A 24,249-nucleotide genomic window follows, 5' to 3' on the forward strand; every position below is an offset into this window, starting at 1 on the left:
AGGAGGACAAAAGGGGAAACCAGAAGACATGCAACAGGACCAGTGCCTTCAGGAGGAGAAGGTTGTGATGGAGAGTGCTGTTATATCCCAAGGAGGCCAATATGGATTACAAATTTTTATTGTGGAACGTTAATGGAGCAAGTGCTCTAAATAAGAGTCATTACTTGAAAAAAAAAATTAAACATGATATAATTTGTCTTCATGAAACCCATATCAGAAGATCCGATACAAAACTGTAAATTTGTAAAGACTTGGCAGAAGATTTTTTTCAACAAATGAGAGGAAGGAAAGAAATGGTGGAGTAGTATTGTACATTAAGGCCCATTTGAAACCCGAATTAATTTTTACAGACGAAAAAGGTAGATGGATAGCGGTGCTAGTCATCTTATTGGAAATTAGAGCTTTAGTAGTGGGAGTTTATGCTCCACTTGAGATGAGGGCTGAATTATTTAAAGAACTGTTGGACAAAATATTACATTATTCATACAGCTCTTATTGTTTTATGGGGGTTTGGAATGGTGTTGTATCTCCACTGAAAGATAAAGGGTGCAATTCAGAACAGCCCAGAAGGGTCACAGCCATGCTGTAAGACATGTTTGCGCCTCCTCGAGAGTCGGCTGGGGCGGCGTGTGGAGGCGCACTGGCCCGCAGAGGCTGAATTCAGCCTCCGCACTGACGGAGGAAGCGAGCCCTGTGTCAGTCGAATTTGCCTGACACAAGTCTCTCTGGAGGGTGGGGAGGAGGCAGGGAGGAGGTGGGAGGTAGGCGTTCTGGGGCAGGGAGAGAGTGGCCCCAGGGGTAGGTGGGTGGGAAGCGGGAAATGCAGCTGGGATCCAGCTGTTATGCCAGATCCCAGCCCCCATACCTGAGAAGCACAGACCAGCTTCAAGCTGCTCTGCTCTCCTCGGATTTGCGCCACCTCAGGAGGTGGTGTAAGTTTGAGGTGACCCATAGGGGCTGCGGTGGCTTACCCATGGGTAAAGGGAAGAATTTCCCCTTACCTTCAGCTGAGCCACTTTGCAGCCCTAGTTCACACTGGATACAGCATAAGTCTCTTGACTTGCCTGTTCCAGTGCAAGATAGGATTGTGCTGAAAATATCTAATAAAGAGATTAAAATTACTTAAGGAAAATTACCAAAGACTTCCTTTCAGTTGGTTGAATCTTTAGATATAGTGGACATTTGGAGAAAGATAAATGGAAATGCAAAGGAATTCACTCATTTTCTTCTGAGAGGCATAAATCTCTCTCACAAATTGATATGTTCTGGATATCAAAAACTTAATCAATTAAAAGCAGAAATATTACCAAAATCTTTCTCAGGAATGGGCTGCCGAAATATACAGTTTTTGGAGAGATTCAAAATGGATGAGAAAATATATTGTTTTGAAGATTGTATGTCCATATTGGAGAGTCAACTGTGTCTGGTAGAAGAACAAGCCATTACCAAAATGTATAAGTTATTGTTAAAATATGATACAAAAGAAGAACAGGTTAAGGAGTATGTGGTACAATGGGTGTTAAATGTTGGTCATGAGATACCAATGGAGCAATGGGAGAGTTTGTGGATTAAAAGATTAAAATTTACATTGAATGTAAACTTAAAGTGTAAGTAAGTACACTTTAAGAATGTAAGTTCTTAAAGTGAACTTTTATAAAATGATATATAGATGGTATTTGACACAAGGTAAATTGTCAAAAATCTATTAAAAAATACCAAATAGATGTTGAAAGTGTAAAAGACAAGAAGGAACATTTTATCATATGTGGTGGACTTGTACAATAGCCAAAAAAATTGGACTTTGCTACACCAGCAAATGCAGTTGATACTTAAGGCAAATGTACAAATGAAACCAGAAGTTTTTTGTTGGGAATATTGGATGATTTGATTTAGAAAGACTATGAAACTATATTTTTATATATTTATTTATGTTTACAGGTATTAATATACCGCCTATCTTTGGTCGTCAGATTTCTTCTCAGACTTTAATCCAAGATGGTTTACATAGGCAGGCTGTTCTAAACCCCTGTAGGGATTTTTACAATTGAATAGTTCTAGTCTTTCATAGAACTCCTCGTTCCAACTGGATTCCTTCCTGGTCTGGCCTCTCTCTGGCCCTTCGCCTTCCACATTCCACTTGACGGCAACTCCTCTCTGCCACCTAGGGTCAGCTCATCAGTATATCAGCGTGTCGTCAGTTCTCGGGTACTTCCGGTTGTTTCGAACTGGCAGCCTCAGATCTTCAGGCATATAAGGCAGCAGCTCTGCCAACTGAGCCAGACCTCCTGCCTTTCCAATATCCAGAAGTAAATAACTTTCCAGTATTTGGCATCCAATATTCTTGCAGCAGTTGTCATATATAAAAATATAGTTTCATAGTCTTTCTGAATCGAATCATCCAATATGCGCTGGAAGAATGGCAGCTAAAGGTATTGGATCTGGCAGAAATTGATAAACTTACAATTCTTCCTAAAGACAAGTCAGTAAAAAATTTTATGGACAATTGAAAACCATTCACAGACTTTCTGCGCATCGTGGGGAAAATGGGCTAAATGACCTATGGATTTGATGAGTAGATAAGGGATTTAGGGCCCAATCCTATCCAGTTTTCCAGTGGTGGTGCAACTGTGCTAGTGGGGTGTGCAGTACAAACTGGTGGGGTCACGAGGTCTCCTCAAGGTATGGGAACATTTGATTTCTTATCTTGTACTGCAGTGTGGTTGCAGCACTGCTGGAAGGATGGACAGGATTGGGCCCTTAGAGCCCAATCCTATACCTGTCTACTCTGAAGTAAGTCCCATTACACTCAATGTAAAGTGTGGATAGAGTTGCAGCCTTAATTTTTACTTTTTTTCTCATTTTTCTTTGGTGTTGAAAATCTACTTTTCAATAAGCAATAGACTAAGATCTGATAGCTAATATGTTGTATGATTTTGTAGCAGAACAAAGAAATGTAGATCGAGAGCTCCATACTTGCCACGCAACTTGCAATATATTTACTTTTTCATTTTTCTTTTCATTTGTTCTTAATAATTTTTTAAAAAAAATTGCCTGGTTTTAATTTTTGCAACTTTGTCAATCACAGTATTGACATCTAAATTGGAATCTCTCTCAGTGGACATTATGGCTAGGTTACTCCATCTTCCTTGGCTGATTGTGGCTCTCTGATACACTTTGATTAAGTTTTGAGAAACTTTTTCACAACTGCCAGTTGAAAGAGTGATAGTTTAAAGATCCTTAATGTCACAACAGAGTTAGTCAATCACTCTTGCAGCTTCCACTTGAACACCCACTGAAGCAAATCGCAAGCTAGCAATCTGCTCATCAGGAGTGACTTCCTTACAGTGGCATAGCTAATGTTTGTGTAGCCTGGTGCCACGCTCAAAATGTTGCCCCGGAAGTGACGTCACAACCGGAAGTGACATCACACCCAGGCTTTTTAAAAAGTGAAAATTGGGAGGAACCCACCTCTTTCCCCCAGCAGCTCACCACCCACTTGCTCTGCTGCCTACCCCCAGTCAGTGACATAACTAAGGCATCTTTCTACAACCTGGTGTCAAAGAACATTTTGTAGCAACCCTTGCATGACAAAATCAAATTTAATTAAGGAAATAAAAAAAGTTACTGGTTCCATGCTATATCATAATAACATTTCATTGGTACTCAGAACAGTCTCATAGGTCAGTTTGGAGTTAAGCAAATCCACTTTTTGTTCCACAAGGCAGTTGTGTTTTCATTTTCTGGTTAATTGGCCATAACTTTTGATAGAAAACATATATTCCAGTGCAGTTTGTTTCATTGAATTCTGCATTAAGTTACCTTTTCAATGATATATAACATGATGGCATTATTCATACATACCAAGATTTTCATAATTTTGGTCACTAGTGTCAAGCCCAACTTGCTACCCCCCTAAAGCTTGATGTCCAGCGCAACTGCTACCCCCTGCACCCTCTTAGCTATGCCACTACTTCCTTATACCATTTGGTACTGAAGGAGATTTATTTCTGCGATTGTAGCTGCACATTCAACTCTGTGTACTTGGCACACGTGTGCTGAATTTGCTCATTGATAAAATCTTCTTTGTCAGTGTCCAACAATGTCTGGATTGGCAGGAAGGCAAATTGTTGTATTCATCTGTATTGTGTGCTTTGTAATTTCTGCCTTAAGATCATTGCTTGCTTCCAATTGTTCTCTATGTGTTTCTTGTACTAAGGTCAAGCCGAGATCACAGCTCTGCTTGCCAGGCATCTTCTTACGTTGTCCAGCTCTTCTTTCTAGAGAAATGTCATACGTTTTCACATCTGTAGAGTTTTCTCAGTTGCTTTTGACACTAGACAATCTCAGTTTTTCCTGGCAAAACAGAGCCAATGCTTTCAACTTTTGCACTCATTGATCAAGTCTTCATTCTGAGTTGTGTTGTCAACCACTTCAAATGAATTCTCTGCTATTTTCTCTGAACGGTATCCGAGTGAAATCCTGTAGCTAAAATACACATAGGACATACACAAATTCAGAAATATTTCCTTTGAGCAATCCAGTCGATATTTTGGGAACTGTGAAGAACATTTTGTGAGGGATCAAGCTAGTTTTTTGTTTTGTTTTTTTTCAAAACCACTTAACAGAAAAATAAAGGTTCCCTCTATAGCAGGGGTGCTCACACTTTTTTGGCTCGAGAGCTAATTTGAAACCCAGCAAGGCCCGGAGATCTACCAGAGTTTTTTTTTAATCCCATTATAGTCAGTGGGGCTTACTCCTGTGTAAATGTGGACAGAATTGCAACCTCAGAGCCCTACCCTATGGTGTCTACTCAGAAGTAAGTCCCATGCTAGTCAATGGGGACTACTCTCCGGTAAGTGTGAATAGGAGCTTTAGAGCAGGGATGCTCAAACTTTCAACTTTAGGGATCCTGGACCTTTAAAATTGTGTAGGAGAGATAATTTCAGCAGGTGCAGCTTGTCATCTGTGGGATGACAAGTTGTACCTGCTGAAATTCTCTCTTCTATACACTTGTTAAAGGTCCAGCATCCCTACAGTTGAAAGTTTGAGCACCCCTGCTTTAGAGCCCAATCTTTTGCATGTCCCCTCAGAAGCAAGCTCCATGCTAGTCAATGGGGCTTACTCCTGGGTAAGTGTGGAGGGGATTGCTGCTTGTGTGCCCAAGCCTAAGCCTGTCTCCTCAGAAGTAAGTCCCATGCTAGTCAATGGGGCTTACTCCCAGGTAAGTGAGGAGAGGACCGCAGCCTTGGGCGCCTGCATCTCTCAATTGCTGCTGAACTTCCCAGCCGGAGGCTGCCACCACCCTGCATCAGTGGCATTTCTGAGTGGCCCCAAGCAACTCCTCCAGACAGTCCTGGGCTGCTCCCAAACCCTTCTGGAGATGCTCCTCAGGTTCTCCAAGGCACAACCGAAGTTCTGCTCCAAGCCTTCCCTGCAAAGTCAAGCCCAACCCTTGTTTAGCTCCACTACAGTTACCTGGCTGTAAGAACCATTGACTATAATGGGACTTACTTCTGAGTAGAAAGGCATAGGATTGATCCTATTCACATTTACCTGGGAGTAAGCACCATTGCCTATAATGGAATTTAATTCAGGGTAGAACAAGCATAGGACTGTGTTGTAGGGCTGCAATCCTATCCATACTTTCCTGGGAGCAAGTCCCATTGATTATAATGAGATGTACTTCTTAGACATGCATGGTCCATGCATGGCCTCCAAAGCCCATTTTATCAGATGCATAAAGTGTCTGCATTTAGCAAACAGATGCACAGGGGGATACAAAGAAAAAGTTATAGGGGGGAAAAGGCGATTAACAGTACAGTTATCTGCATGTTTACTCAGAAGTAAATCTGTCTTCAAAGGATTCACCTCCAGGGAAGTGTGGGTACAAAACAACCTCGCAGTTCCATTGGGACTGAATTGAATATGTGGCTCAGTTTTAGTTCCATGAAGCCAGAGCCCCATCCTATGCATGTCTACTCAGAAGTAAGCCCCATTATAGCCAACAGGGCTTACTCCCATGTAAGTGGCTAGCACTGCAGCCCAGCCAGGCTCCTTCCCACATGTACCTCATGTCATCGGTGAAGAAGCACGCCTGAAGCTGAGCCATCACAAGAACCTGAGCTGGTGATGCGAAGGGCAGAAATCTGCAGCCTGCCTGCTACCCCCGAAGCAACCTCGCCACTCCCATGTGGCCCGGTTGGGAGAGGTCTAGCTAGAGCTCCACAATCGATTAGTGAGGGCTGTCTTGCAAAGTCAAGCCCAACCCTTTAGCTCAGGGGTGCTCAACACGTCGATCGCGAGGCAAAATGAGTCAATCACGGAGCCCTTAGTCTATAGACTAGAGCAGACTAAGGGCTCCGCGATCGACTCATTTTGCCTCGCGATCGACCGGTTGATCGCGATCTACGTGTTGAGCACCCCTGCTCTATAGGGTATATCAGTTCCCTCTATATAGGGTATAAGTTTAGGTTCCCTTACTTTCGAAAGCTCCGAAACAGAGCAGCTCTGCAATGAAGGTAGAGCATTCTTCACCTTCTGCCAGCAACTGGTGTTTTGGGCCAGTACACTCTCATGGGGACAGCATCAAAAATCAGATCCTTGATGAGCAGGTTTGAGTCCTGTGAAGCTGACATTCCATCAAACACCAGCCATGGTAATGTAAACTCCTGGCAGAAGCCAAGTTTCTCCAGAAATGACTGCTAATTTCAGAGCAACAAACAGAGAACAAATCAAGGCACATTTACTGTCTACATTAATTTTTGATATGTTAGAACACTTTGCAAGAGAATTCTGCCTCCTTAGCTTTAGGTGATAAATTTTTTTTTTGGGGGGGGGCATGTTTTCCCATGTAGCCAGGGTGCATCTTCAGCTCTCACCCCTTTTCCCTGACAAGAAGTAATACCTTCTTATATTTAGCAGTAGGAGAACAAATTTTCATCCCAGAGGTGTTGCTGGCATCTCTTACATTTATATTTACAGCGCAATTCTATCTTGCACTGAAACAGGCAGGCCAGGAGGCCTGCACTGTATTTAGCGCAAGATTGGGGCCTGAAGTGGCTCAGCCAGCAGCAAGGGGAAATTCTTTCCCTTACCCTGGGTAAGCCACCACAGCCCCCATGACTTGCACCACCTCAGGCACTGCTTGGGGAACCATGGTTGGGATCTGGCATAACACCTGGGTTCCAGCCCCACCTCCTGATGCCCACCCACCTGCCCCCAGGATTGCCCTCTGCCTGCCCTGCCCTGGAATGCAAACTTCCCTTACCAAGTCTGTGTGGAGGCTGGATGCAGGGATGGAGTTCCACATAAAAAGTGCCTCCACAGAAAAGGCCCTGCCTCCTGCACCTCTTTTTAGACTGTGAGCCCTTTCGTTCCTATTGTTCATTCCCTCTTTTTATCCTCACAACAACCTTGTGAGGTAGTTGAGGCTGACACACAGTGTCTGGCCAAAGGATAACTAGGAAACTTTGTGGCTGAGTGGGGATTTGAACAATGTCTGAGGCCCCTGGGTAGGGCCCGAACAGTAATTAGCACCAAGCCCAGCTAAAGTCCAGCAGCTGTGATATGCCAGAAATGATAATAATTTGGCAAGACAAAATCATGTTGTGGCTACTTTACCTACCTGACCAAGGACAAATAAAACCGGGTTTTTGGTTGCTATCATGGAAATAATTTACCCTAGTACTTTAAGGATAAAGAATCAGGCAACAGAGCATCACTGGCCCATTTAGTGTTGCCCCAACAATTCTCCAAACAGATTCATTTCCTCACTGAAGCCTCCCCATGACCTGATGCAGGTAAGTTCAGTGGTTTTAGGTCTTGATGTGCTCTTCTTTGAAGGGCTACCTAGACTGGGCTGTGACAAGGGCAAAGGCTTTCATTTACTCAGCCATTCATATCCTGCCTTTCACTAAACAGCCCAGATAGACTCTTGATCCATCTAGCCCAATAGTGTTGAGCATAGACCGGCAGCAGTTCTCCTGGGCTTCAGCCTCCTTCCCAGACCAACCTGGAGATGCTTCCAGGGCCAGAAATGGGAGCCTTTCATGTGTAAAGCAAGCACCCAGCCAATGACAGTCCCTGCACCCTCATTTGTTTCTCACATGATGCTGTTTCTCTGGGGTACCCAGATGCAAGGGCTGACACAAGGCTCTGGGGTAGGTGGGGCGGTTCAGCGTCCTGGCCCTGGGACAGCATCCTGCTCTGGTAAGCGTACCCTTTGGTCCTTCTGAAGCTGCCTTTTATCCTGCAGCCCTTTGTTAAGTCCAAATGCAGCTCAGCTGCGAGCTACCTTGTTAAGTCCAAATTAGGCTCAGCTGAGCCATCTCTTCAGTCCATGTCCATTCAAAGTCCCATCAAGGTCAAATGAAGCTCAGTTGCCCAACCAGGTCTCCATTGGCCTTGATTGATTACAGCTGTGGAGCCAGCCCTGCCCTTCCCAGAGCTGTCAACCACCTGTCAAAACAGGGAATCGCTGTCAACATTCCATCATCCACCTGATGATCTTCTGATCTTCCATTACACCATGCCCTGTGCCTTGGCTTGCTGAGGGTCAGGCAGGCTTAAAAGAAATCCATGCAAAGCCTGTCCAACACCTCGAGCTTCACCTTTCTCCACAGTGTTTGCTGAGGGGTGCCTTGAGGTCTCCATTTTGAGGTCTCCTCAGGGCTTCCAGGGACGTGACAAGATGCCTGCTTTAGTATATATGTGGCAAATTCCCTTTCCCCAGAGCATTGGGGAAAAGTGCTGGTTCGGCTGGAGATTGGCCTGAGGGGATCTGGGACACCCTGGGGCAGCCGTTCTCCCCCAGGCACTGGCTGCCTTGCCAGTGTCCCAGGAAGCACAAAGTTCAGTGCAAGTCTGAGTTTAAGGGCTTGTGGATCAGGCTGCGGCTGACAAATTGGGGCAGCTTCTGGGGTCTCAGCAGGGGGTGAGAGGACAGAACTTTAAGTCCTATAGGTTCAAGTGCCAGTGTTCACCTCCCCCCATCTTCATTGGATTCTGCTTTCTCTAACTCTGAGGGGACTCTGCAATCCTAGCCAGGTCTACTCAGTAGTAAGTCCCATAGTGGTCAATGGGGCTTTCGCTCAGGAAGGTGTGGTTAGGATTGCAGCCTAGGGCACACAGTCCTAACCAGGTCTACTCAGAAGTAAGTCCTATTTTGTTCAATGGGGCTTACTCTCAGGAAAGTGTGGTTAGGATTGCAGCCTGCAAATTGTTGGAAGATCCCATGCACACCATCCTTAACGTGATACCAGGTCACCGGCACACAGTTGTCCTCTAAGCGTTTCTTGTACAAAAGTCCATCGTCCCTGAGAATGTCATATTTGCACGTCAAAAGGAAAGTCTCGTGCAGTTGCTGGATGATCTCATCATCAGCTAACAGTGGGGAAAACCTGGTCTCGAATAATGCCTTGCACACTTCATACAGTTCTTCTGAAAATAGAGCAAGCACTGTGGGCTCAGAGGCCTTGACCTTGAACTCAGCCGGAATGAGGTCGGCACTAATCCATTTTGTAGCAGTGCAGAAGCACTGGGCTTTGAAATGCTTTAGCATATGTGGCAACAGCAGGCACATCTACTTTTGCACAGAGCAAACTCTGCTGGCCTTGGTCATAAGCTGGGAGCATGCACCCAGTGCTGTAAACAGGATGAGATAGGAAGCACTCAGACCTTAGGAATGTGTTGCCAGCTAGAAGCTTATCAGTAACCTTCAGTAACCCTCAGTATTGCACTGTATTGCTTCATGAGAGAGAAAGTGAATAAAAGGCAGGAGGCCGGCTCAGACAGGCAGCCTAGCTTTTGCTCCCTGCATTCTCCCTTTGAAACCTGCCTGCTGTCTCTTCATTCTGCCTCTCTGACTCTTCACTGCATCTGCTCCTTGCACTACATCAAGCAACCTGACTTTGAGTTTTGTTTGCTTCCCAAGCCATTGCTACACATTTGATGTACCTCACCTTCATGGCCTCAGGAACATGGGCATTCTTCATAAGTGCATCCATATATTTAACCTTCTTACCAAGGGTCCTGAAAGAAAGCTGGCTAGCCAACTTTTTCGGTAAAGTAGGAATTAAGTGGTATTGTTGATAGGAAGGCAAATTGAAATCCAGGGCCTGGAGGAATGGGTAGAGCAGGATCTGTGCTTGGAATCTTGGGAGATCCACTTGGGTCACCAGTTCTTGGGCAATGACTGTAGAATATGTGCTGCCAGTGCTGTCCCCACCAATAATAATGCGATTGGGGTCGACTGCATAATCCTCAGTGTGCTTCAGAAAGTGTATGGCAGCCGTGAGACAGTCGATTGGATTGGATATGGATGCTCAGGAGCTAAATGGAACCTAAAGCGATGGCAAAGAGGACCAAATTAATCATTTCAATAATCATTTTGATGAGATTGGAAAACTTCCAGTGAATACAATCAGTGGAATGACGGATGTGAAGGTTTTGGCTAAAAGAGATTATAATAATGCATGTTTAGTCCCTACTAAGCAGAAATTACTAGGTGTCCCATCCAAAAAAACCCTCCCTCTCCCAATGTCTGCTTTTTGGCTAATTAACACCTCCTCTTCAGATACAGCAGCTGCAAAGGAATGAACAAAGGAATGAACACAGAACTCCTTATCAGTATGAGCAATTAACAAAATTTATTGCTACAAACACAGACACTCCCTGCAATTCCTCTTGTCCAGAAGTTTTTCCTCCTCAACACTTAACTTAGTGGGTATAGGTCCAAAACATCTGGTCCAATCTCCAAAGTCCAGTCTTCCCAGTTCAGTCTTCCCAGTAGCAGTCCACTGCAGCAGAGTCCTTCCTCTGTGTCTTCCCACAGAGTTCAGGCAGTCCCTTCCTCTGTCTTCTCCAGCAGAGTGTCTCCTCCAGCAGGGTTCTGGCAGTTCTCTTCTCCCTGTGTCCTCCAGCAGAGTTCTGGCAGTCCCCTTCTCCCTGTGTCCATGTAGGTCCGGTCTGTGTGCCGTAGGTCTGGTTGTGCAGGGGTCCTTTCTCCTTCTGAAGCTGCCTTTTGTCCTTGTAAATCCTATTATCCAAGATGCAGCTCAGCTGTGAGCTACCTCATTAGCCCATGTCCATACAAAGTCCTATCAAGGTCAAATGAAGCTCAGGTGTCTATCCAAGTCTCCATTGGCCTTGATTGATTACAGCTGTGGAGCTAGCCCTGCCCTCCCCAGAGCTGTCAAACAGCTGTTAAAATATGGGAATTGCTGTCAACACCACATCATCCACCTGATGATCTTCTGATCTTCCATTACACTAGGATCTCTTTTAGATCTGCTGTGCTCCAGATCATGTAGGGGAGTTAACATGGCAGTCTGAACTTTCCAGCTTGGAAAGGCACCAGGAGACTTAAACCCGGCTGCTGTTGACAGCTTGCAGCTGAGGACTTCTCTGGATCAAAGGGATATCAAGAGATTATTCACAACTCTTCAGAGGTTGCTCCTTTTGGGGGGTATTTCTGGTGAAGGCTGGGGAACCCCTCTTCAGTTCAAGCAATGGAAGAGAAGGACAGACACCCAGCTCGGATCTTCAGTGGTCAGACAAAGCCTGACCGTTGCCTTGAAACTTATTATTTTTGTTTTGGCAAGTGGTGGAGAAATATCTAAGATTTATAGAACTTGTTTGGATATTCAAGATAAGACTGCCAGTTAAGGAACTATAAAGAATTTTAATGAGATCTAGATGAAAGTTTTACTCATGGGTCAGAAGGAAAAGAATGTGGGGAGGCCGTAGCAAGCTTAGTAAAGAAGATGTGTGTTTTGAAAGCTTCTAACGGCCGAATGGTCTCCAATGCTTTTTTAGGATTTTTTTATACTGATGAATGACTTTTTATTGACTAATCATTATGATATCTGGGCTGTTTATATTTTATTTTTATACGTCATAGCTTACGAATTTCAAGTAAATAAGTTTTACAATGGAAGAATTTCTTCATAAACCATTCAGTGCTATAAACTAGGGATGCCCAAACCCGGCCCAGGTCACTTGTGGCCCTTGGGGGCTCCCAATCCAGCCCGTGGGGAGCCCCAGTCTCCAATGAGCATCTGGCCCTCCAGAGACTTGCTGGAGCCCATGCTGGCCCGACGCAACTGCTCTCAGTATGAGGACGGCTGTTCAACCTTTCACCTGAGCTGTGGGATGAGGACTCCCTCCACTACTTGCTGTTTCACGTCTGTTATACAGCAGTGGCAGTGAAGGAAAGGCTGGCCTTGCTATGTGCAAGACCTTTTATAGGCTTTGAGCTACTGCAAGACCTTCATTCATTCATATAAGTTCCATCACAAATACATTTATGTAAATTTATTCAAATTTTAAATATAAATTAATTCTTTTCTTCCCAGCCCTTGACGCAGTGCCAGAGAGATGATGTGGTCCTCCTGCCAAAATGTTTGGACACCCCTGCTATTTTTATAGTGTTTGAACTGGTTGAATTCAATTGAAAGTGACATCTGCTGGTGAAAAGTGGAACTACATTTGGAATTTTTCCCCTCTTTTTCAAGATACACAGAACTCCACTCATATTTAAGTGTAAGCTGTCATATTAATATGACATCACATAAAAGAACCAATACTATGCAGCAAGCTAAAGAACAACCAAAACAGCCAAGATCACCAACACAGACTCCAAATAGAGAACTTGTGTGGAATTTTTTGATCACCTGTTTTGGAAGTTTCAGGTTAAAATGGAATCAAAATAGGTTTAGGGAGCAATCCAAACCTGCACTGGAGCAGGCAAGCCAGGAGGCTTGTGCTGCATCCAAGGCAGGTTTATGGGCAGCAGAGGCTCAGCAAGAGGCAAGGGGAAACTCTTCCCCTTACACCTGGGTAAGGACTGCTGGCCCCAATGGGTCTCCTCAGACCTGCTCCATCTCTGGAGGTAGCATAAGTCCAAGGAGAGCAGAGCAGCTTGAAGCCACGGGGCTTCTCCACGGGGATGGGGGTTGGGATCCGGCATAACTGCCAGGTCCCAGCCCTGCCTCTGGCTGCCCATGCACCCGCCCCCAGGGCCACCCATTGCCCACCCTCCCCCATCCAGAAACACCTCCTTCTCTCCTCCTCCCTGCCCCCCCACGCCTACCTTTGCTGCTTGTGCCAGCATGAGCGCGCCGACACAAGCAGCTGCGGCTGAGGCTTATGCCAGGCCTGGCTTCCCTGCAAGCAGGTGCAAACATGCTTTATGGCACGTTTGGGACCCTCTTATGCTAGCCCAAGGGACTTGGGCTGAATAAGGCACACTTTGGATTGCGCGCTTAGTTCGACAAGAGCTTAAAGACCTGAAATTGGAATTGAGAAAGGATATGGCTCAGTTGGAAGAATCTGTCAAACATATCAAACAAGAGAAACAGGAGATGCAGAACAGAGTCAATGTTATTGACTTTAGAATGGAAGTCCTGAGTTCAGAACAAGAACATTGGATATGATTTCTTTGATGGAGCAAGCATATAAAGAGAAGATATTGAGATTCAGAGTCATACCATCCCCAAGAGATTCCAAAATAGTGCAACACTCTTTCAGTTTCAGTACCTTTATTGGCATACAGTTACAATACGTACACACTTACATATACAAGAAAAAAAAAAACTTGAAAGAACTGACTAGAGAACCAAGCATACCAAACTAAAATTGACAATTATAAAACACGGACTTCAGGGAGTAGGGACACGCTTCAAGTTGGACGCCACTATTTGTGAAATAAATGTAGCTATCTGGAAAATGATGTTAGGGTCAGTGGAGGGTAATAAAGATTGCAATATAACAGAGACCTCAAAAGAGGAGTTAAGATAAGATTGGAGAACTAAGCATTTTCCCCTAGCCACACTATGGAGCGGGCAATGAAAAAGGAGGTGATCTAACGTTTCTGCAACTAGCTGGGGGCAAGGACAGATTCTTTCCTGAAGAGGAATACCTTGAAATCTACCCCAAAAAACAGTGGATGGAATAGAGTTGCAACGGGCCATAGAAAAAGCCCTTCTAATTTTTGGGCATTCCAAAATGTAAAAATAATTGGGAATTTCCCCCACTTTGACCGGTAGGTGATAATATGCTGGTGAACAGGTTTTATTAACAGCAAGTAGGATATTAGAAGTATAGGTATCCAAAAGTCTCCCTTTAATGAGCCTAAATGGCTCATCTTGGGACAATGGCCAAGGAGGTCAGGCTCAACTCCCAGTTGCTTTATTTTTGTGCTCCAAGGTTTATCTGAGAAATATGGGTCATCAAGGAGGTGATATAGGAGAGTGTTAGGATCAGTATTATAGAGAATTTTTAGCCAAAATTTGGTTGTTCTAATCCATGCCAGTGTTTCGAGATGAATTTGGCCTGATTCAATACAGAGCACCTCATAGGACACACACCGGGGCAGGCCTAGTATACTGCCTGCAATAACAACCCCCCAAAAAGAATCAGTGAGATTTCCAGTCCTCCCAGTGCCCAGTTTAAAGTTCTTCTATTTCAGGCATATCCATACAAAGACCACCTGGCTTTACAAGTGCAAAATAGAAAACTTTCCCCTTACCATTCAAGCTGCTTTTTTTTTGTTTGTTTTTTAGTGGGGGGGGGGGGGGCTGCATTCTGGAACATATATTGAACTTCAGTTCCATCAGATCAGGACCATTCTGGTGTCCTCACATTCCCCTTTGCCTGGCCTGACCACAAGGCAAGGCACGTCTGCCTACTCGTGAGTGAACACAACATGAGGCTTCTTCGCTTTCCATAGGGCTGGGAGGGAGGGACCTCCTCCCTTTTTGTTTTTTGGGGCTGCATTCTTTGGATCATTCCAGTGTCATTGGATTCCTCTCAGCCTGCCCTTTCCGATGGATTATGACAAGTATGCCTACTCATGAGTAAATGCGCAATATGGCTCACTTTCACTTTCCATAGGGCTCCATGCATTTTTTCTTTTCGGTTCTTTGACCATACCTTTTTAATGAAAGGAGCAATTTAAATTCTGTTTTTTGCATTGCACTCTGCTGGACATTCTGCATCCGTTTATGGCAAGATGGGGTAGCTCCAAAAGCCGCAAAGTTAGCACATCCTCCCCCAGGGCGCATCACCCCCCTAGCATGTCACCCAGTGTGGCCTACACTCCCGCACCCGCCTAGCAACGCGAGTGTTGCAGCCTCGGAGGGGAGCCCAATCCTCTGCCTGTCTACTTAGAAGCAAGCACATTATAGTTAATGGGGCTTGCTCCCAGGAAAGTGGGGATAGGATTGCAGATTTGGAGGGGAGCCCAATCCTCTAATGTGTACTCAGAAGCAAGCACATTATAGTTAATGGGGCTTGCTCCCAGGAAAGTGGGGATAGGATTGCAGATTTGGAGGGGAGCCCAATCCTCTAATGTGTACTCAGAAGCAAGCACATTATAGTTAATGGGGCTTGCTCCCAGGAAAGTGGGGATAGGATTGCAGATTTGGAGGGGAGCCCAATCCTCTAATGTGTACTCAGAAGTAAGCTAGTTATAGTCAATGGGGCTTGCTCCCGACAAAGTGGGGATAGGATTGCAACCTCAGAGGGGAGCCCAATCCTCTGCATCCTCAGAAGGATTCCTCAGAAAGACCCCAATCCTCAGAAGCTAGCCCTACTGGCTTAAATTGCAGGTACAATTGGGCTGCTGCAGCCTTGCCAGGCACTCAGGAGGAGAGAGCAAGCTAAGGAGGGGCAAATAGAGTACCTATGGGGAGCAGAGGAGAGAAGGAGGTGTGGGGGGGAGCAATGAGCAGCCAGTCCCACTGCACAAAGAGAACCCCCTCCTCAGTCCAGGTTGGGCTCCACAGGGGTCTCTGCCTGCCTGCTTGCCTAGCAGGAGCTCCACTTACACACACCCCCTGCCTGTCCTGAGCAGCATCTGACAGTCCCAGCTCTCCTCACAAGCAGCTTCTTCCTTGCTCTCTGCTCCGCTCCCTACATTCCTCTCTTGCCACTTAAGCCAAATAGGCCTTCAGGGGGCAGCATATTCAGCAGCACAGGTGGAGGAAATCACGGAGGGAAAGAGGGATGGCAGACGCATGAAAGAAAGGTGCACGCATGCCTGAATGTGCAGGCCCCACCATCTTAGCTGCTGCTGAGATCCTTGAGCTCTGCTGGAGGCGAGGGCTAGACAATCCTCTTCCCCCCTCCCCCCGCACAAACAAGCAATTTCTTCCATCTCGGCTGCAAGGAGGGGCATGACTCACCATGACTGTTGCCCCTCCTCCCTCCGGAGTGCCTGGCACTGGCGGGGCTGCCGGCAGCAGCCCAATTGTCACGCACAGGTGCTGTTGCCTGCAAGTTGTTGCCCCATCAGCCACATTGTTGCCCCCTCACCCTGTAGCCCGGTGCACTTGCTATCCCCTGTAACCCATTAGCTACACCACTGATCGTACATACTGTGCCAATACCTAGTTGATACTTAGATCTCAGGCTGAGAGTTGTATCAATTTCTCAACACCAGTCAGAAAGCTACCCAGTTTGGTTCAGCACACATTATACGTAAATACATTACGATGCCCTAGGCGCCTGGGTGGGGCCTGACTAGTAATTAACGTCAAGTCCAGCTAAAGGACTGGCCTCTGTGATATGCAAGATAATAATAATATGGCTGCTTGACCCACCTGACCATGAAAGTGGGGTATTTTATTGGGGTACAGTTTCCTGGTACTTTAAAAGATAAAGAATTGGTCAGCAGAGCATCATTAGCCTCATTTAGTGTTGCCTCACCCTTTCCTCCAAACACCCATGCCCTAATTAAAGCCTCCTCATGACCTGATAGAGGTAAGTTCAATGGTTTTAGGTCCTTAGGTGCTGTCCTCTTCTTTGAAGTACGATCTTACCCTTTGGTATTTCAATCCCAAATCTTCCTAGGGATTATAAGAACACCTTCTTATATTTAGCAGTAGGAGACTATCTTTTCACCCCAGCATGGCATCTTTTCCAGGGCTCTTGTTGGCATCTCTCTCTCTCTCTCTCTCTCTCTCTCTCTCTCTCTCTCTCTCTCTCTCTCTCTCTCTCTCTCTCTCTTTCACAGGCTTATATTTATTCCTTGTAAAGATTTGCCTTTCCCATGCCAGAGCATATGACAAAGGCTGTGGTGGGCACCTCTTACCAACCTAGGTATTTAACAGGTTTATATCCTGCTTTCCTAAAAAAAGATCAAAATGGTTTACAACAGTAAAATACACCAAATATAATATAATACATATACAACATTGTAAAATAATATTACTACAATAAGTAGATGGTTAAACCGCAGCCAGCTAAACGATGTAAGCTAATAAAGCCCATAAACAAGTCCATTCCTTTCCGGTCCCAATTCAAGGTGCTAGTTGCAACCTTTAAGCCCTCCATGATCTGGGTCCAGGCTACCTGAAAGACTGCCTCCTTCCATACATTCCAGCCCTCCCTCTTGGGTCATCTGAGGGGGCTTTTCTAAGGTGCCACCTTTGTTGCATGTGAGGGGTGGCAGCTCAAACGCAAGACTTCTCTGCAGTGAAGCCACAACTATAAAATGCCATGCCAGAGGAATGGACAACTACTTCCTCTTTCATAGCTTTTCAGTGAGGGCTCAGAACATACTTGTTTCATGTGGCATTTGGCTGCTGAATGGATAATTGCCCTCAACGCCTCTAAAATACTACTGTGAATGTGTCATGTTCTGTTGCCCATTTTATCAGGGGATCCAAGATAAGTTTATTATTCCCCTGAGCAGAAAATTCTTGGGCTTGTCACAAACAGAAATGACCAAGAAACTTCTTTCAGGGGCTAGTTCTCAGCTTTTAAGACCAACTGCAAGTTTTTTGGCTGCTGCTTACAAAACCCGGGAGGGCATTATTAATAATGAAAGGAAATTTTAATTGCTACTCCCTCTTATTTGATGGCTATTTTATTGTATTTTAATGTTGCATTTTAATGCTGAATGTATTTTAATATTGAAATCTTAAATTCTGCCTGTTGTATGGCGGTATTGTATGTTTGATTTTGCTGGTCTTTGACTGTAACAATAAATATATGTCTATCTACTGTGAATACAGTAGTCGTAAAATACTAATATTTCATTATTATAAAATAAAGAATAAAGTAAAATATAGAATAAAGTAGCAGTAAAATACTACTACTGCCTCTCTGGACTTACATTAATTGTTAGTTTTTTACTCTCTTTTTTGTTAAGTTACACTATGTAATGTGAAAATTAAATGCCTATGTAATGTTTTTAATGCCTTACTTGATGTTTTTACCTGCTACTAAACTGTGTTTATAAGCTTTGTTAGCCGCCTTGGGAATTTGCTTTGACATGGGAAAGGCAGGATATAAATTTCGTAGGTAGGTAGGTAGGTAGGTAGGTAGGTACGTAGATAGATAGATAGATAGATAGATAGATAGATAGATAGATAGATAGATAGATAGATAGATAGAACCCATCTGGACCAGCTTACCCAGGCACTCCCCAAGAAGGACACAAGACAGAGACTTGGACAAAAAGGGAATTCAGAAACCCCACCTATACTAATTGGGCTAACAGAACAAGGACCAAGCGGGTCTAAACAGCACCTGGGACCAGGCCATAGCCATGGACCCGATTTGGGACACCCTTCGATGGGCACCCAAACAATAGGGGGCAAGGCCGGAACCAACACCCCCAGTTGGAACACCCACAATGGTCACCCAAACTAATACTTACTTAATGGGATACCCACAATGGGCACCCAGACCAAGGGGGCAAGGGCAGAGCTGACACCCCCAACTTGGACACCCACACGGGGCACCCAAGCTAATACTTTCCCATGTATTATCTGTAGGCAGCCGACCATCACCGCACCATCCTGAGAACCTCCTTGTAAACAAACCCGACGCAGCCACGACTGAAGCTGCCCTAATCCTGAAAGAATGCAGCCCATCCACCTCTGGAGGCAGTCCTATCAATGACAAGCCAGGCAACCATGGGCCAATACAGGTCTTTTTCACTTGCAAACTCAGCCCCATATAGGGTGCTGAATGCCTGTCAGCTATTGTCAGGCAACTGCAGGCCGATAAAGGCCTAGTTCACTTGAAAACGTAGCCCCAGACAGGGTGCTGAATGGTCATTAGCCTCTGCTAGACAATTATGGGCTATTGAAGACCTATTTCACCTACAAAAACAGCCCCGTATAGGAGGAAGCAATAGTCTATGAGACCTGATTCCTTCATGCCAAGGACTGAGTAATGATGCGCAAGCATAGTGTGTGGGAAGCAATTTATTATTATTATTTTTATAAGATTTTTGCACAGTCAGGTGGGTTGACCGGTTTGTTTTATCCAGACCTTGAGTCCTTCCCAAGGGCCTGGGATGCCTGGTTTCATCCTATAAATGCTGCCGCAATATGCAAGCTGTTCCCCTTTTGCGTTAGCGATAGCACAGTTTATAGTAGGAGTGTCCGAATTTTGTGACAGGAGGGCCACATCATCTCTCTGACACTAAGTCAGGGGTCGGGAAGAAAAAGAATTGACTTACATTTCAAATTTGAATAAATTTACATAAATGAATATATTACAGATGGAACTTATATGAATGAATGAATGTCTTGCGATAGCTCAAGGTCTATAAAAGGCCTTGCACAAAGCCTTTCCTTTGCTGCCACTATTGTATTACAGATCCGAAGCAGCAAGCAGTGGAGGAGCCCTCGTCCCACAGTAGGTTGAACTGTTGGCCATGATGCTGAGATCAGCTGTGTCAGGCCAGTGCGGGCTCCAGCAAGTCTCTTGAGGGCCAGAGGCTCATTGGAGGCTGGGGGCTCCACGAGGGCTGGATTGGGAGTCCTCGAGGGCCACAAGTGCTCCCAGGGCGGGGGTTTGGGCACCCCTGTAGTAGATTATTATTATTATTATTATTATTATTATTATTATTATTATTATTATTATTATTATAACAGTTTTTATATACCGCTTTTCAACAGAAAGTTCACAAAGCAGTTTACAGAGAAAATCAAACTGGCTCACAATCTAAAAGGATGCAACAGAACACCAGCAAACAGCCACTAGAAAAGACAGTGCTGGGTGAGGAGGGCCAGAGCCTGATCCTATGCATGTCTAATCAGAAGTAAGTCCCATTAGAGTCAATGGGGCTTACTCCCGGGAAAGTATGGATAGAAGTGGGCTGCCAGTTACTCTCCCCCCACTAAATAAAAGAAGAGCACCCACTTAAAAAGTGCCTCTTACCCAGTTAGCAGGGGTAATCTTTATGCAAGACGCAAGATTATCCTGCATCTCACAGCTGCCTGTTCTTTAGGTGGACTTGGCATTAATTGTTAGTCGGGCCCCATTATTAGATCATTATTCTAGATTCCTCATACATCATTATTATTATTCCTAACTACATGAAACACAACCGGTGTTAAGCAACAGAAACAAGTCTTAAACTGAGACCCAAGTATCAACCAGGTGTCGGCGCAGTATGTACGATGTTCCAAAGCCTGCCGTGGCTCTTATTATTCTTAAATTAAAAAGCACTGTAAATTAAATGAACCCTTTATAGGAATCCCCTGACAATGGCATGTCCACAATCAACACACACACACACATGCCATTAGCTCCGTTTTTTTCTGCAAAGCCGCACCTGACGTGTCCCAAAAAAGGCTTTGGCCGAGTTGCGAAGGCTGCCCTTTAAGACTTGCGCGTGAATGGGGACATGGAACTCGACTTGATTCCCACCACGGTGAATCCACACATCCCTGGTGTGAGGTAAAGAGCACTCCTGCTCCCCGCAAATAAGCAAATCCATGAGCAGCAAATCAGTGGGTCGTGAAAATTAACTGCACTTCCTCCTTTTACAAGGCCAGCATCTGAGTTAGCACTGAAATAAGAAGCATCCTGTTTCAACCAGTTAGCCCACTTCCTCCTGGGGGTTTCCACTCCTTCCCAATGTGGCGCTAACAGAGGCCATTAGCACTGCTGTTCCCTGGCTGCTAAAACTACCACCAATGTGGAACACTGTGACTGCCAAAGAGCAATTTGGGAAACCCTCGATCCTAAACATCCACAATGAAGCAGCTCCTCCATTACAGGGATGACATGAAGGACTTCACAGCCACTCACTGTGAAACAATAAACGATACAAAAAGCAAATGATTGTCCCTGTGCAGCAATACGAAGCTGTCACTGCCAATGAAAAGGGGTTTTTGTTAGAGAGCTTGTAAAAATGCATTACACGTTTGAAACAGACCCCTGAGCTTTGAAATTCAAGAAATGGAGGTTCAAACAGTTGGAAGATCCCATGTACGCCACCTTGAGCATGAAGCCAGATCACCAGCACATCATGTACAAAAGAGCACATCTTGTACAAAAGAGGCTGAACTTCCATGGAGAAGGATCTCAGTGACTGGGTCATGGAATGCAGGCAAAATGACTATATACTGACTTGCTCCAGCATTCAGATGCAGGCACTTCAGTTGGCTGAAGATGAAAAACATTCAGGAACCAAAGGCACTGCACCATTTATAGCACTGCTTCTCAACCGACGGTATGGGTACCACCAGTGTTACTTGAGGTGGTGTCTGGCGGTGACCCTTGGACATCTGCCACCCGTTGGCGAGACTGGGAAGACACCACAAACAGCGTCAGAAGGCTCCTAAAACCTAAAAGTGTGGGTTCTGAGTCTCAAACTCTCAGGCTGTCATCTTGGACGACTATACTATTCCCTTATTCCATGGGAATGTCAGGTCAGGTTAGTGATGGGAGTGCCTCAGATTCTGTGAGTGGGAACACTGACCCTGCTGAGAAGGGGAATTCACATGTAAGTTCAAATCTTCCCATTCTCCATAGTTCCAGGCAGGGTCAGTGTGGTACATCTGGGACATGCCACAACCATACCACATTAAGGGTGGTATTACTCTGAGGCACCCTGAAAAATGCTCTCAAGGACCTACCTAGCAACGGTGGTGTCCCTCGCAGTGTCTACCTTGTAGTGTCGGATGAAGGTGTGCGGGAAGCTCCAGGTAGCTGCCCTGCATACCAACTCCAATGAGGGAAAGGCCTTGAAGCTCTCTGCTGTGGTTGCACCTCGGAGACAGTGGGCCACAATACCCTCCGGAACGGACCCCCCAGGCCCTATATGCTGCCTTAATCACGTTGAGATCCTAGAGGGAGAGCCCTTAAGATCCTGCTTGGGCAGAACCGTGCGGGCAGATGGGCAGGGCGGGTCATGAGGGGGATGGTGCCAAAATCCAGCACTTAGGCCAGATCCTAACCCCCTTTCCAGGTGACCTGGTGCAGCGCCAGGCTACTCGGCAACTTTAGGCAGATCCATCTTTAGTAGGCAGATCCAAGTAGCCCCATTGGGGCTGCTGCTGCATTACCTGGGGGAAGGGGAATTAATTCCCTTAACCCAGACTGAGCCGCAGTCAGCCCCAACCCTGCGTGGGATACAGCACAGGCCTGTTCCAGTGCAGGTTTGGATTGTGCTCAAGCCTACCCAGAAGTAAATCCCATTGTGTTTAGTGGTGTATACCCCCAAGTCAGGGCCTAATGCTATCCAGCTTTCCAGCAATCAGTGATGTCGCTGTTGCCAACGAGGTCTGTGCTGCATCCCGTGGTGAGGGTGGGGTCCCAGAGGTCTCCTTATTGTCTGTGATAAAGGAAGGCTACACCAGTAACTAATTAATTTCAGCAACTGATTTGCCAATTGTGGTATTAGTGGTGTGGTGATAGTAGCACCTAACAGCCCTTTCATGTTCAGGTGTGGCCTGTGTGAAACCAGTGCCTCAAACACCAGAGATTCCTGCTGCCGCTGGCAGTTCTGCCTCTCAGTGCTTACCAGTGTGCTCCCCAGCTCCCCACTACACCGGTGTGCTCAGACGCCAGTCAGGGCCTCTGAGAGGAATCTTATCAGCGGGTACAAAGTTTCTTTTGGGCCCCTTCCCAAAGTCAGTGTTCTCCACACTGGTGTTCTCAGGGAGGCCGACCTTCTTCCTTCGCCTTGGTGTTAGCCCAGTCCACCTGGGAAGGGGAGTCTGCTGTGAAGGCTTTCACCATGTTTCCCACATTGTCTGTCACCACACACCGCACCCTTTCTTTAATTTGGAAAGAGGTGCACACCACATCAAAGACCTTGTAGGTGTTTGTGCCTCTATGCCTCATCAGAAAATGCTGGCAAGCAAGCAATCTGTCCTTCAGCTCAAAGTCCACAATCACGTGTGCCATCACCCCAAGGAAGCCATGCACTCTCCAGTCCGACCAGATGTCAAGGGTCAGAGCCGCATCACCTGCCTGGGTGAGAAGGCTGCAGACTTCAGCTTTAGCCATGGAGTACTGTCTGTCTGTTTCAACACAAATCAGCTTTCAGTTCAGCTGTCGAAAATGAGGGCCAAGCACCTTGCAGAAGCATCAAAATTGCGGCCTTTCCACCAACAACAGAGGGGGGGAACATCTGACGATTAATTCGCAGATAAACAGACCTCTGGATTCTTTTCTGTTTTGGGATGGCAGCTGTGTAAGCATTGATTTGGCCCTGATCTGTGCCGGAGAGGACATGAAATTGGACAGTGTGGTCTGGGCAGTGGCACCACTAGGGTTTGCGTCACCTGGTGCGAGAGACGAGCATGTCACCACCATGATGGATCTCCTCCCATGCAGTGGGTGGGGCAAAGTATCATCACCCCCACCCCTGCTGGTTTTTTGGCTAAAACCTTTGATAGAACAGAGATAGTTCAACCTAGTTTTTTTCACTGCATTCTGCTGTCAATTCCACATCCACTGGTATAAGACATGATGGCATTATTCCTAACTGCTGAGATTTTACCGCATGACCACCACACTGTGCATCACCCCTCGTGTGCATCACCCGGTGCGGCCCGCACTTCCCTAGTGATGCCACGGGTCTGGGTGGCAGGGATGCAGCCAAAGATGGATTGCTCACTCAGACTGGATGGCGGCTGAGAACAGGTGTGGAAGGGTGGTCGAACCACTGGACGCGATTGGCAATCTGCTGCTCCTCCTAGGAAAAAACTGGCACCTCTACTCAGATGTACATTGTACTATTATTATGTATCTCAATAAAGCTTCTCTGTTTCTCTGGAAGGGTTTCTAATTTGTTGCCAAAACGTCCTGCATGTGCCTGCCTGTGTGTGTTGGGCAATACGAGTGGAGGGGACTTGCCAAAATATGTTAGCTCTTTGGGAAGAAGCCCAGCTGAAGCTGCCCTCCCAAACAGTAGAAGAAAGAACGAACAGAAGGCTTGCCTTTTTTTCTGCTGGAGAAAAACACACTGGAATTGAAACCACTGCCTTCCTTCTT

The 24,249-nt window shown here is 45.8% G+C and overlaps 1 pseudogene; it reads right to left on the reverse strand.

Moving 5' to 3' along the window:
• Positions 1 to 572: 572 nt before the first annotated feature.
• Positions 573 to 23,157, reverse strand: LOC136660337 (arylacetamide deacetylase-like 3; annotated as a pseudogene).
• Positions 23,158 to 24,249: the final 1,092 nt, after the last annotated feature.

Source organism: Tiliqua scincoides, chromosome 9, assembly GCF_035046505.1.
Source record: "Tiliqua scincoides isolate rTilSci1 chromosome 9, rTilSci1.hap2, whole genome shotgun sequence".
Classification (NCBI taxonomy): domain Eukaryota; kingdom Metazoa; phylum Chordata; class Lepidosauria; order Squamata; family Scincidae; genus Tiliqua; species Tiliqua scincoides.